The sequence below is a fragment of the Desmodus rotundus genome, chromosome 10 (genome assembly GCF_022682495.2).
Source record: "Desmodus rotundus isolate HL8 chromosome 10, HLdesRot8A.1, whole genome shotgun sequence".
In the NCBI taxonomy this organism is placed as follows: domain Eukaryota; kingdom Metazoa; phylum Chordata; class Mammalia; order Chiroptera; family Phyllostomidae; genus Desmodus; species Desmodus rotundus.
The window spans coordinates 6880534-6895643 of NC_071396.1; the positions used below are offsets into that span (position 1 = coordinate 6880534).

General features: G+C 40.1%; 1 protein-coding gene across 25 annotated transcripts in view; it reads right to left on the reverse strand.

The window, feature by feature from the left end:
- Positions 1 to 15110, reverse strand: part of ESRRG (estrogen related receptor gamma) — a 506557-nt gene that overhangs the window by 169112 nt on the left and 322335 nt on the right. The window contains exon 1 of one of the 25 annotated variants that reach the window (XM_053912590.2): positions 7151 to 7301. The exons of the other annotated variants lie outside the window; for them this stretch is intronic. The gene's annotated coding sequence lies outside the window, so the exon portion shown is untranslated. Of the gene's footprint in view, positions 1 to 7150; positions 7302 to 15110 lie in introns of those variants that run through there. 25 annotated transcript variants of the gene reach the window in all.

The following is a 15110-nucleotide window of genomic DNA, read 5'->3' on the forward strand; positions in this document are numbered from 1 at the left end:
AGTGAATCCAGCAATTATAAGGAGTAGGAGGCTGATAAGGAGTCACACATGCAGGAGAAAGTAGGTTCAATTCAAGCTTCCCTGACTAATCCTTATTATGACTCATTTCGACTTCAGCATTTGTCGGTTGAGGTAAGAAGCCAATTTGGCTTTGAGAAGTGAAATTTCAGTTTTGTACTTTCCTTCTCGTGCTACTAACAACTCCATTATTAAAAGCAAAGTGGGGGCAGGAAATACTTATCATGGGCCCACTGTCCCCAAGCATTTTTATTGTTTGCATGCTATTTTTTATCAGATCATCAACTTAATGTACTCGAAGGAACCACATACATTTCTGTGGCTTCCAAACCCATCATCTGTATCATAGTATCTTACATCCCAAAATAAAGAGCATCCTTTTTAAAACCTGCACCGCTGGGACCCTCCAACAAGGGCCCTGAGATGTACAGTAGCACATTCTGCCAGGTAGGGACAGAAAATGGGAGCAGAAAGGCCCTGGTAGGTTTCTCTTAACTGCTTGCCCAGATGTTCTTCCTCTGTATGCACAGATGTTGCTCCTTCTGTCTACACTCATCAGCACACCTGTCTCCTCTGTTGCCACGGGTTCTCTCCCACCACAGACAACCAAGTTTTAATCTATATATTTTAAGAAAAGAAAGAAATCTGCCATCTTGCCTGGGCCAGGTGTGACACCCTAAAACAGAAGACCAGGCCATGCTGACTATCTTCCATGCTTAAGTAAATGCTGTTCTGTTTATTAGTGTTGCTTTGGGGAAACCCCAAATGGTCACCTGTTCTTATGGGCCCATAGAAATACCCTTGATTCCAACCCTCTTCTTCCCCATGAATGGGGTAGTGAAGTTCTTTATAGGAGACAATTAAGAGAGAGCAACATTAAGTACGACTATTTGCTACTTATCCCATATAATCAATAATATCCTAACTGCTATTAGGGAGAAGCACTTAAAGCAGCTAGTCTTCCCTAATCATAGCTGATTCGGCTAAACTGTCAATGGCAGATTTCAAGAAGAACCACTAAAAGGAGGTCTACTTTTAAATATATACAATGTGCTATATGAAGGCTTTTTATTAACATTTATTTTATTTTTTTAGTTCTAATGAAATCATTAGACGTAACAACTCACTGCATAATTGTAAAGGCAGCATTCTGGAAAAGCATATAGTCACACTAATTAATTTCCTCCTGGGCATTTCCTTGACAAATTATGAAATTCCTCTTTTAAAATTCCTGACAAATATTTGGACACCTAACTTTCTTTAGAAAGTTAATGTTCACATCTCAATGAAAACGCCAATCAAATAAAAACAAAATTAACATCCAGACTATGGATTTCCAGGCCCTATAAGAGAGGATGAAGGGAGAAATCTCTAAAATGATAAAAGATGTTTATAGCAAGTACAATGTGCAGATATACACACTAATTTACTAAGTTTTCCTTGTCATTTTAGGGAAATAACCAAATTCGAAACTCCTTCTGTCAAAATAAATGCATTTTATCATGATTTTAGGAAAAAGTGATTATGTATTCTGGGCAGAATAGAGAGAAGCACGGGATCTGATGAAATCTTAAGCACGTGTATTCAAAGGTAATATAAAGCCAGCCCTGTGCAAATCGGATCGAAGACATCCTACCCCCCTGACATCAGAATGCAAACAGTGATGGAACAATGCTCAGGAAGAATCTTGCTTGTAAATCTTAAATAAAAACAAAACTTTAAAAAAATGAGCACAGAGAGCCGTGGTGAATAAAAGCAAGTTAGGTGGTACGTAAGAAGCTTGTGTGTTCTTATGTAGATATATTTAAATTTTGTTCTAAAATATTTCCTTACTTTGTACATTTATAAGGTCTCAAAATATCTGTGTGTGCTCCCTGAAGTTGCCAATTAAACACTGAGTCAATCCTGTTCCTGTAGTTCACCACCACCAATAACAAGTACATGTGACTTCTAATTATTTCATCTCGCCGTCAACTTTGTCCTTCTTTGCCTGTCAAGAGTAGTCATTTAATCAGCAGCAAAGAGTATCCACGTGACTCCAAGAGGAAGAGACTGTTACCCAGGAAAAGGTAATGTAAGGAGAGTAAGGAAAAGTCCTTGTTACTAATTCTGGAGGAATGTAACCTTTTGGGGGTGAGGGTGTTCAGTGTGGGGCTGGGGAGAGGGGGACCTGTGAGGTCAGAGGAGGAAATGTGGACGAGGGATGACCTAACACTCCTGAATTTTACCCACAACCCTTAAATTTCATGGGGTCACTTGGCTTAAGGCAAATATCTCATTTTATTTGGTGTTGGAAAACGAGTTCAAGTGCAAATAAAAAAGAAATCATCTCACATACTTCCTGAAAAGGGACTGGTTATAAATCAATTTTCTTAAAATAAAAGGTATTTTACTGGAATGGCTAGGAAGTGGGTGACTGGTTATATTTTGAATTAGCAACAGGATTCGTTCACATGCATATATTTTGCCCCAGAGACAATGGTGCTTATTTAAGTGAAGACTGGAGTTTTCCTGGCTCAAAAAGAGCAGACCCATTACACATATTTTGCAACCAAACTGAGTCAAGGGGGATGGTGTAGACACATTCTATAGAATCTAGTGTATTCCAGGGCACAAATATTCACAAACACACAGGCTTGTCAGTTAAAACATAAATAGGCTAGATATCATTTTTGGCAGCCATATATCCAGGTTAATTGATTAAGTAAAAGCAAGAGGAACACATAAAAAATAATAAATTAACTTAAATGAAGCCCCTATCACCACCCCTAAATTATCCTCTAAATGATTCTCAAGAAAGACGACAAATCTGGATGGTTTCACAAAATATTTGTGAAAACACAATCCCCCCTCTAATGAAATGAAACTAATATTTCAGTTATAGTTCTGAACTTTCATTTACAATTTAGAATCATTTTTCTAGAAACATGGCTTCAAGGACAATTAGCGCCTTGTAAACCTAGCTTGTTAGCTACAAAATGATACCAATATGTCTTTTAAAACCACCCAGTTTAAATTTTCCTTACTTCAAGAAAGAGCTCATTTCAGTATAAGTGACTTGACTCCAGTTTACCATTTCCGTATTTCATTTTTACATTAATCAGGTAATCCCTAGGGCATTTGTCCCTGTCCATGCGGTTTATGTGGGCCCCAAACACACCAAGTCATACACAGACTTTTCTCACTAAAGGTTTTCATTTCACACGTAGTATATATTGGCGTGTATGCTGAATTCAGTACGTTTCATTCACAGTAGCTACCTAAAGGATTTTTGACTGGTGACATATAAAAATAAAATCACATCTTTTGACTGAAGACATATACAAATAAAAATAATTTTTTAATGTGTTTTATCCAATAGAAAAAAAAAGGGCACATATGTAGTATAAATCACAATTCACTAACAAGTCAAATGTGTTGTCTGCACGAAAAAGAAAAAAATCACCTATTTCAGAAAGGACACACAGTTGCTTTGCTTCTGCTAAATCAATGCTTACATCCATTGCATTTCATCAGTTTCACTTACGCTGAAAGCCCCCAAGCTTCCCTACCCGAAGCTGCCCATATTTTCTGCAAAACAGGCTGAGCGCTATCTAAATCTAGATAAAAGTCATTGGTTCGTAATCTGCACAATGATCTATACATCTAAATCTGTATGCAAACCCCGGGCTTTGGCACACCCTGCATTCCAAAGCACCCACCCCAGGGCTCAGGGCGTGGGGGGGCTCTTCCAGCCCCTTCTCCTGCGGCTCCCCTCCTGCCCCTCTCTCGGTTTATTTATACTACTACCTAAATAATTCACACTGCCTGCTTTTCAGCGCGAATGTTCCTCCGAAGAGGCCTACAATGAGCTATTGCAGTCACCAGATGGGCTCACGAATGCAGCAGGTGGGGCAGATGGCAAAGCGCCCTGTCTGAGGCTGCTGGCTCCGGCAAGGACTGCCTTTTTCCTCCAGGTACCTCATCATCATCCTACACCGAGCGCTGTGCAGTTTGGGGGTGGGGAGCAAGTGGGGCGCTGGCAAAGCCTGTACACACACAACTAGAGGACTGAGGGCTCATAAATTACCAGCCCCCCCCCCAACCCCCACGCCTGGTCACCCCCGATATTCGGGGCTGTTGCTTTGTGTTTTCTTTTTTTCCATGACTACGGCGAAGGTTTCCCAAAGCATTTTGGCATCATGCGTCCAAAAGGGTGCATCTCTTTGCAAATTCCACCTCAGCTCCGTAAAAAGTGAAGAAAAGAGGATTCAAGGGAAGTGATACCAGAAAAGGCAGGAAGACTATGGGGAGGACGGCAGGGGGGATCGTATTTTCACAAATATTTTGCAAACACCACAGATGAAGAGAAAACACAGGTGAGATGACTCAGCACCTGACTGCAAAGCTCTTACGTAAAGGTAAGCTGCCCTCTGCATCTGGTGGGGGGAGGAGAGGAAAACTCGGCTTTTCTAGCTTTCGGGGCTGGCGGAAAATAGGAGCTCACCCTGAGGCAGTTCTTTATCTCCTATTTCTCATTCCCAGAAAGTCTGGCAGGCACTTCCCTTCCGAAGTTTGTTATTCCATAGTATACTACAACAACAAAATGCACTGCACTTATCACCTGAAGTTGGAACTTTGCAACATCATGCTGCCATTTTTTTATGAGACAATCACTGTCAACACGCAGCATAAACTTTAATCAAGCATAAACGCTGGACAAAAATTCTCCCGAGATATATCTGGCATATTCCAGTTGGCAATGGTACGATGACACCACGATTTTAAACCTTCTATAAACTTAATTGGTGCCAATATAAAACCGATTACCTAACTTCACTATTAATTATAAACATCTAAAAATGCAAAAGACACTCATTTTAATAACCTGACACAAAACATTCTGCCTTCAAAAGAAGTAAATAGATAAATCACTTGAATAAAATGCATCCACCGCAGAGATGCTAGAGAGAGAGAGGACTGCTTAAATTCTGTTTTCCAGTTCTCGGGCACACGGACACCCCAGGCTTTGGGGAAGTGTACCCGGCAGTCCTGCAGGAATGCTGGGCAAAGACAGTTGCTGGGAGATTGTGTCAAGATTAAGGGCAAGGTTTCCTTATACTGTAGAAACTACCTTCCAATGGTCACTTACTTTGATGAGACTCAGTTGACCAAGTCAGACCTTTCCCTCCTAGTCAAGCCACAGAAACCTCCTAGAGTTCAAAGAAATACTCTTTGCTTTCTCTACGATGGGGAAAATTTTTTTTTTCTTACGTTACCTTTTAAAGCATGTTCTCCTCTTTCATTTCCAGTGTAAAAACAACAAGCCATGTCCAAGTAATTTAGAGCATTTTCAGGTAAAGCGGCAACTTTGGTGATGGAATCTTCAAAGGCATCACCAGGAAGCAGCGTCAGGCCGCACTAGCCCAGACGTGACCCCGGCCACTCTTTGGCAATATTCCGATCTAACTGGATAATCCCTAATCACGCTCATCAGCTCTAATAAAACAGCCAAGCAAGCCAGATGGAAGCTACGCTTTGCTCAAGTTTTATGTAAAAGCCTTGCTTCCTACTTCCTCAAATCATTTTCCGAAGATGAACCCAAGTTTAAGTCACAGGCTTAGGTACAAAACGTCCCATTTTTAAGTGTTTTTCTTTTTTTTTTTATGCACTCAGATCATTTTATAATTTTATCGTTTATTTTAGGACCTTAGTTCCTGGGACAGTGCCTGCCCAGAGTCAAATATTTGTGAATGAATGACCAAGAATATGCAGTTTAATGCACTAAGTTGATTACTTTAATGATTTTTAAAATTACAAAGGAATGCATGTAATCTTTGATGCAACATGAGAATAAGCAATCAATTTGAGTCCAGAACTGGTTATAAAAAATACACTTCAAAAGTCAATTTTAAATTAATATCTCCTAAACTTGATTTCATTACCTATCATTCCTTTATTTGCCCACAACCTAGTTAATGTACATAACTAAGGTACTTAATAATACTAAACAGAAGGGAAGGGCCATTTCTCAGAGAGAAACACATTATAAGGAAATGGTATCTTTAAATTAACATTTAGAGATAGTAACTGTGGAATTAAAAAGTAATTTAAGAGTTCACGTAGTTCATAATGCCTTGGACATCCTTGGTGTATTTAATGGGTGTCGAGACTCCCGAGAGTGAGCTGACAGACGCCATTCTAAAATGAAAGGAGTAGCAAAGTCTACTAAAAATGCCATCTTAACAATTAAAAACCCGTAATCATGAGCAAAGTGTGAAGGAACGGATAAGCCCTTTCAATGTAAGGCCTGGGTAACAGATAATAAAGGTAATGTTGGTTATACGATGCTGTTGAGAGTGAATGATGAAATTTTGATTTTTGACATTTCAAAATTATTTTTTAGTACAGTCTCCATCATGTTCTCGAACTGATCTTATGTAAATGTCTCTATTTGCACATATTTTTGGAGTCTCAGAATCCAATGTGATGGCATAACATACTAATGCCAAAAAAAACCCCAAAACCCTATATTTGCATGTGTTTTAAGAAGAGTTAATTCATTCACCTGTCTGTACAGGTGTGTATGAGTGTGTCTGTATATTAAAAAATACAATTTCTTTAACTGATCAAGTTATTATTTCCTTATTTCAGACACCATTCTGGATGTGGACATTTCTTCAAGTTTCAAAATACAAGTTAGTCTAAACCTAATAAAGAAGATGCAGTTATCCGAATTTTCATCTGATACGTGGTAAATACTAGAATTAGTATGTCTTAAAGGGAAACTATTTTTACATGCTACCTTTTTCTTTCCTAAATAAAACGTTGATAAATTGACTCAAATGCCATAAATGTGTTAAATTCATGAAGTCTCCTATAATAACTGTCATTTGGGGGTGGGGCTGACTTTCCTGTTTCCTGTATAGACAGCACTGTTAGAAAAAAAAAAAAAACCATTCGGGGGGTCACTATCATCTCTAACTTATTTGTGGTATACTTACTTAGGTGAAATATCAGTTAAATCACACAATTAAACCCAAAACATAATCTTAAAGTAAACCAACCCATACTACTATTTTTTACAGGCGAGAAATACAGTACACGGAATGACTATCAATTTATAATTTGTAAATATCTTTGCAGTATTAACCTGTAATCCCGGTCCGTGCTTACTTCAGACCACTTTTGCTCTGTTCTGTTTTCCCCTCTGAAGGTCTGAGAAGAATCTTGTACAGACGTTTGAGTTTCCAGTTTAAAAAGAGAGAGAGAATGAGTACAGAGCCCTCGCCTGCCTCCTGGGAACCTAAACAGAGCTATCTGCATAGTCCACTGAACACCGTTTAGTAAACAAAAGTGTACAGGACCAGGGCAGCGTCCCGCCTCCAGCCCTGCCCTCCCTTGCAAAGCAGCGGTTCTGTTTGCAGTACACACTTGGGTTTGGGGTTAATCCTGTTTTATGTTGTTCACACCTGCTGTTGACTCTCAGCCTGCTGATGGGCTGGGGCTCATGCTCCTCAGAGAGATCCCACTAACGGAGGCGCTGGACGAAAGCTCCTACTGTACTGAGCTGGAAGCAAAGCTGGACCAGGGGCCAGCGTGCAGGAGAAGCAGACCCCACCAGACCTTTCCTCTCGTTTGCAAAGAAGGCTCCGATGTCCCAAGTCTGTCACCCATGTGTGAATGCAACCAGTTGTACTTTTCAGAAGGAAAGCCTGAACCCCAATGGTTCATTTATCTTTTTAAGCCCTTTGTGATTTCTGGTAAAGTGAATGCCATGCAGTTAAAAAAACAAAAGTTGTTCTCATCAGGCATTCATGCCAGCCACTCTGTGCGTCTTTAGCAAAAGCATCTAGACCTGCAACAAACCGAATCATTAATACAAAACACTCTGTAGCTCACCAAATAAACAGAGACACACAGTATACATTCTGCCATCAGTGGCCACTGTGTGACGAGCACAGTGACTTGCAGGCTAAGGCCACTCTCTCTCTCCGCCACCCCCCCCCACCCTGCACTGCATGGGCCTAAGAGCAAACATCAAAAGAAATGACTTCTTTTTTGATCTTACTACTGCGATAAATCAAACACAGAGCCCCAGATGGGGGCACTGGACTGACTGAGGGGAGATGCCAGGACTGACCACGGGACCAGTCAGAGGCTCTCACTCTATGAAGTCTGGGAAGGGTGCCCCCCTCCTCAGGAACAAGATTTGTGCTCTCCTGTGCTCACCTAGGGAGAGAAAAACTTACCCAGTCTGGACGTGACCCTCAGTCAAGAGCACTCTCTGCTGACATTTCCAGCAGAGGCCCAAGCTTCTCCCTCCTTCCAACAAACAGACCAATATCCTTCCCATCTGGGAGCCGGAGTCTGCCCACAGGTGGGCCTGGCAAGGCCCTCTTGGCCAGCACAGCCCTGGGCTCCAATATGAGGCATCCATCCAGAGCATCAGGTAGACGCTCTGGGACCATTGTATTACTGCTCCTCAAGCACCGTCCGTACCTGCAATCGCCAATAAAGCATCGCGGGCTGCCCTGCCAAGCCGGGACGTTCCACACCTGCCTAACCCACAGCGGCGCACATTCAATGGAGCACAGACTTGATGCTTCTCCAGGGGAAGCATAAGATGCACTGAGGAGCATATTAAGGTGCTGTTAATGAATGAAAGTGAGGATGAAATACTGGAGGTGTCGGCATCTTTTTCCCAATTTGCTTTCCAACTATTTACCCTCAGCCACGTGTGCTTTGGGGAGGGTCAGTATTTGAGGATTACCCCCTAGTTAGGCCAAGTTCGTCCTCAGCAGAGGAGAATTTACCTGGATGCTCAGAAGTAGCTTAGTTACAAGAGGTTAGAAGCTAGCCAGATAAATATACCCTATTCCAGTGTACATAATACTGAATAATTGGGAACTTTCTAGTGGTGTAAAAAAAAAAAAGAAAAAAAGTTGTTAAAAATGACACTATAGCATACTTGGCATAATTGTAGATAGGATTCATGTATCTCCCAAAATCTCACACAGCTCATCATAAAAACAAAACAAAACAAAACAGTGTCACTTTCAATTTGTTTATGGAATATGAACGGCATAGGGACAAATTCGATTATTATGTTGAATCACATAAAATTGCTGATTTTTGACCATTTTTTGACCTACAAAAATGGCATTTTCATGTGGTTCAACCTAATATAATTAAAGCCTATCACTCACATTCATGCAAAAAAAAAAAAGAAAAAAAAAGCCTGGTTTTGTCAGGGAACGCCACGAATCCCAACTTGACCTTCCTACCAACTTCCCCTCAGAAAGCCATCTCTAGTTGTTGGGTTTTTTTTTTTTTCATTATTATCAGAATGAGAGAATTTATTAAGTATATTTCAAGACTAAAACACATTAAAGATTTGGGGTCCCCAGGCCCCCAGTCGTCAAAATTTCACGGGGATCAAATCTTGCACACGAGAACTTTCACGCATTCAATGGCGTGTTAACCTTTTGAGACACAGCGTGGAGATCTCAAGCTAAGGGAAGAGCAAATGGTCCCCTCCCAGTGCCAACGCAGTGCCAGGATGGGTTCTGGTGGCAAAGCCTCATCCTTCAGCTCCTTCGTGAAAGGACTTGAAGCACGGATGCTTTTTTCCCAGTGACTTGGTAAGTTTGCTCAGGGCACCCAGGTTTCAGTACATCAGCAGCGCTAGTGGCTTTCAGATCAGATGCTGTTTAGGGTTCTGCATGGAGTATTGGCGGCATGATGAATACCCTCCGATAAGCAGGGGGATAAAAGCTGCCTTGCTCTGGGGCAAGGTGTTCTTCTCCCTGCCGCCGCTGCCTCCCAGGGCCCACGCCATGCCTGCCCACTTCTGAAGAAAGTTCAGACTTAGGAGCGCTTTCCCCAGGCAGGAATTTTTATTTCCATTTGAATCTTAAACCGTTACATCCCCAGTGATGCATTTTTATGTTTACAACTGACGTCTTCGTAAGCGAGTAAAACCTTGGAGCCGCAGCTCAAAGCATGAAGCTTGCCTGCAGTAAGTACTTAAATTATTTTACACCTAAATGGAGCCCAGTTGTTTTTAGTTAAAATTTAATAAACCTTAAACTGATGACCTTTCTTCCACAGAAAGGCCCAGAGTTGCAGAAAGCGAACTTTCCAATGAAATATATTTTAAGGAACAGCCCCGAACAAAGGGCTATTTAAAGCTGAACGCTTTGTCAATTTATCAGCTTGTGAACATTCTGTTCCTGAACTCCCCGCGCTGCTGAATGTATAGAACCGTGGTGCCTCGCTTAATCGAATACTATTGATTCGAGTGTGTCACAGTGATCTCATTGAGAGTAATCAATAGTAATCCAAAATCAATCAATCTGCTCTTGCACTATCATTTATCAAATCTGAATACGCCAAATTATTTGTAGGCGTCAAATTACAAAGAGGAGAAAATGGTAGAGAAAGTCCATGATTTATACAGAAGAACAAAGCCAATACCTATCTCTCTTTCTCTCTCTCTCCTTCTCTCCCACCCTCTCTCTCTCTCTCTTTCTCCCTTTCTCTCTTTAATAAGGGGAGGGTTTAACAATAGACTAACTTGGACAAATACATTTATCTTCTCGTCAAAGCATCCTAAATTTGTCCCGAATCTCATTCCATTCAGGAGGGGGAAAAATACGATTTCTTGGATAGGAGTTTGCTGGTTCAGCACGGAGGACAGAAACTTACAGGCACCCCCAACTTCCTCAGCCACAGCCCGCCGGCATTTTAGAAGTGTGCCACCCACCTGCTGGAAAACGAGGAGACTCCATTGACAGAGGACAGAACTACATCTTGTAACATCAGAAATGATGCTTAACAGAATTGGAGTGGGAAGAGGAATACTTAATTTCTCCAGAGAATGTACATCATAGACGCACCTGCTTATCAAAGAAGCTGCTGTTGATGCGAAAGGTTCTTTTATCAACATATTCACCTGTAATTTAGTCAAGGTAATAAATCCTCCTATTCATTACAGCTCACTCCAAAAGCACTCCTCCTATTTAACGTGAATGAAGAAAGGAACAGAGTGTCTAAAACATTTACTTTTGCTAATGTAAAAGTGTTGGCATTTTCCTTCATTGCTGATAAGCTGGTGCCAAGAGAAGTGATTATTCTTTTCTTATTCAGAGTCTATCAGCATTTCAAAAAGCTCTCTCAATCTTATCAGGTGTATGAACAGCACAGTTACTGAAAACAGTGTGTACTGCTCCTCTCTCTTTCTGCCAAGCTATCTGATCGACCCTCGGCTAACTAACTGTATTTACACACAATCAAACCTAAGTTGTGTCTTTGGTGCAGGACAGCCAGATTCCAGTCGGCCACAGGGTTTTCTGCTGTGGCATGAACTGAACAAAAATGTCAGTGGCAAGTACCCCAAACTGACAACAATCAAGAAAACACCATAAAAGCACTCAACTAGAATGCATAACAAACAGAAACAAAAGGGACATAAATATGGAAAGTTGAAGGCAATCTCTCTGGAATTTGGGGGGGGGGGGGTGGTGGAGATGCACTCTGTAGGCAAATGGCGATGAAGGTCCACACACTTACCTTTTCCCAAAGTAAATGATCCCTTAGCAAAACGGAAATAGAACAGAATTTTGTGTTTTTTTAGTGGTGCTGGGACGGGGGCATTTTGGGGAAGTTTTTTAGAACTGCACAGGCATCTCCACGTGGGGGCAAAGACATTCTACAACATAAGCAAACACAGCAGACAATGTCACCAGACACTGACACTGACCCTGTAAACTGAAGACAAGATGGAAAGTAAGGCTGTCACCTAGGTGACCACATCCTTGGGACAGATTTTCCAATCACTAACACCCTCATAAGTGCTCTGGACATGGAAGTTTTGTTCACTACAAGGAAAGAAAAAACATCAAAAAGAAACACAATTTGAGTGTTGGACCTCATTCTTGTCCTCCTTCTTCAGACTTAACCCACAGAACAGTTCCACATGAGGGTAGGGGGCAGGAGTCTTGGTCCAGTCTATCGTAACCTAGTCTCTACTTCTAGCTCTTAGAAAGTGCTTAAGCCAGTTCATGGTTCATACGTATGAGTTGTCCTTCGGAGCACGAAAGACAACAGTGGCATTTCTAGAACAGAAGAGGCGTGTGAAATTTACCTGCACAACTGAAAAATTAATTCCTAGGAAGAACCCGCGTTCGCTTCTGTGCCTACACTGCCCCTTTGCGCCTCACCTTCCATGGCTGAGAGGCTGGGAGAGAGCAGGGACAAGCAGCCACCTGCTCCCACCTGGGCCCAGCTCACGTCTCTGTCTCCCTGTCTGGACTCCACACACGGAACAAGCCTTTCCTTAGACGTGTAGAGCAATAAGATGAATTAGCCAAGTGTGCAGTTCAGTACAGCTCAGCTGATGGTTGCTTTTCCATCTGTGACACTATGATCCCAGGACTGATGAGGCAGGTCTCATTTAAGCCCATGGCTAAAAGGGATCTGCTGTCCTTTCATGGGCCTCAGCCCCAACTGTATACAGTCACCTTCTCATAGGAAAAAGACACAACTCTTATCACCTGTATGGGGCGGGAAAAATTAGGTTTACCGTTGTGATTACACAAAATACTTTATTATTGTGTTATTATTTATTTATTCACTATTGTATTATTTATCTTACTGTGTTATTATTTCATATTCTTACTGAGGACTTATCTTTCAGGTAATGATGGCTGGTAATTTGTTTCTTTTTTCCACCCCTCCATGTATATATATTTCCCTTTTCAGCCACGAACAGTTGGTTTCTAGTATAATATTCCTCCTCCTAATATATGACCTGCTCTAATAGATTCACGGATGGCAAGAAAACATTGTCACAGGATTTATTCATCTACGGAAAATGAATACATTGTAACATGGCCACCCTACATTTTTGGAGATGTGAAAGTGCTATGACAATTTGGAATTACGGAGGGCAAAGGGCAATTGATTGAACCTCACATTTGAATTTTTTTCTCAGCCCACAGCCTATATAATTTTTCATATTATCTACCGTTTTTGCTAACTCTGAATGTAAGTTTAGACCTTCTTGTCAAAGCAAAATAAATTCTTATAAATATAAAATGAAAAAACATATTAATTGAAAAGTATACATTTTAAAACATTTTAATTCACATTGTAAGTATTAAGAGGAACTAAGTATATTTATTTAATAAGTCCTTTGTTTAAAATCTCCAAAGCCATTACAAATGAGTAAAATTTCCCTAGTGCAGATGAAAAAGAAATTATCATGTACAGAAAGACCATTCTGACCACGGAGGAGAAAAAAGAACTTAGTGGGCTCCCGCCTATTTTCTGTGCATAAAGTTCTTGTTTCACTTTTTTAAATTTCATTTTTCGCATATTGAACAAGCCACACAAAAAGAAAGCTCGGGATTTTTTTTTTAAGTCTCAGGAAATGTATTTCAAGCACGAGAGAAAGCAGAGGCCCCCTCTGAAAAGTGGAAGGACAAAGCTCCTGGTTCTGCATTTCTAAGTCTGCATTTACCTCACATGTAAGAACCACTAAGGTCTGGCCCTTCAGGCTTTTTCAAATAAGGGCCATTATTACTTCTAACCCAGTAGCAAGATTTGAACAAGCTTAAGTTATACTCTTAAAAAAAAAAAAAAAACTCATTATGATCTATGCTGTCTCTATTCCCACAGTCAGAGTTTTAAAAAGAAGGAAGCATGCAGGCTGGCTTCCATCACTCTCCTGTAGCCATCCGTCTCCGGTACAACGGGAGGATGTATTGGTAGCTTCCCCTTTATTTAGCACCGTCTGAACCAACTGCTTGCGGAGAAGGTGTATGATGAAGCGAAGTTAAATTGACACATCTGTGATATGCCTGACAGCCTTCAGGATGCCCCATATTAATTTGTTTTCTTTGGCTACGTAAGTGCTGCCAAAGCATATTACACATAATGTGTACTTCCAATCAAAATGATGAACAGTATAGATGCTACTTCGTTTCACTCAAAGCAATACCAGGAGGCACAAAGACTGCCTTTGATAATTAAAATATAAATTTACTTTTAAGCATTTCTTTTTTTACCATGCATTCTAACCTTAGGTAGGCTCTCCATGAGTTTAACACTTTAAATAAGTATTTAATAGATTTTAAATGCTAAAAGCAAGTGTTTTCATTTATTATATTGTGTGAAAGAATTCCTAATTATATTTCTAATGGCTATTGCTGCATATCATATATTTATATTCAAATGCACACACAGATCTGTGCCGGAATATTAAAATGGACCTGAATTGGCCAGTGAGAGGCCAATTTATTTAAAACTGTACCTTTTCTTTTATTGCTTTGCTTTAGTGAGTTCTCTTCCAAATAGACATGCATTGCCATAAATTAAAAAGGCATAACATTTGAAGAAATCAAAACATAAAAAGCAAGTTCTCTCCAAACATTTAAAAATATTTTTTTAATTAAAAGGGGGATGAATGATACATACCACACATATACAAAACCTAAATCTTCTCAATTCAATGATTTTTGTATAATTGATTAGAAAAAACAATCAGAAAATACTGAGAAATATTGTCCAAATCAGAGGTAAAGAAACATCAGCTATTTCTGTAAAGAAAAAGTAGGGAAGAAAAATATGTTTGCTAAAACTCTGAATGAAAATTATTTTTATTGCTGAAGTTTCCTAGATCTTAGACAGTATAAGTCTAAAATGAACTTGAAACAAGGAAAAGATACCAGGTAAACCCTTCCAAAGGCAAATGACTGTCACTGACCAACTGCAGAAAATAAAGGAGCTAACTCTGATCTGATGGATTGGCAGAAAGAAATAGCAGGATTTTTTTTGTTTAAACACAGAAACATTAAATTTGTTAAAGTGTTATGCAAACAAATAAAGGTAGGAAATGAATCTGGGAATTTAAATAAAAACATGAATTAGAACAAGAATTGGAATAGAAAGAACATTTGTAAGTGTTTTCTCTCAGCATTCATTCAAATTCACTAAACAAAATCACATACTTCCAAAACTAGCTCTTGGAAAAAAATTCAAAAATTCTGAAATCTATGCTGTATTTTATACAAGTATAATATTTATTAATTTTGTTTCCTTTAGCAGAA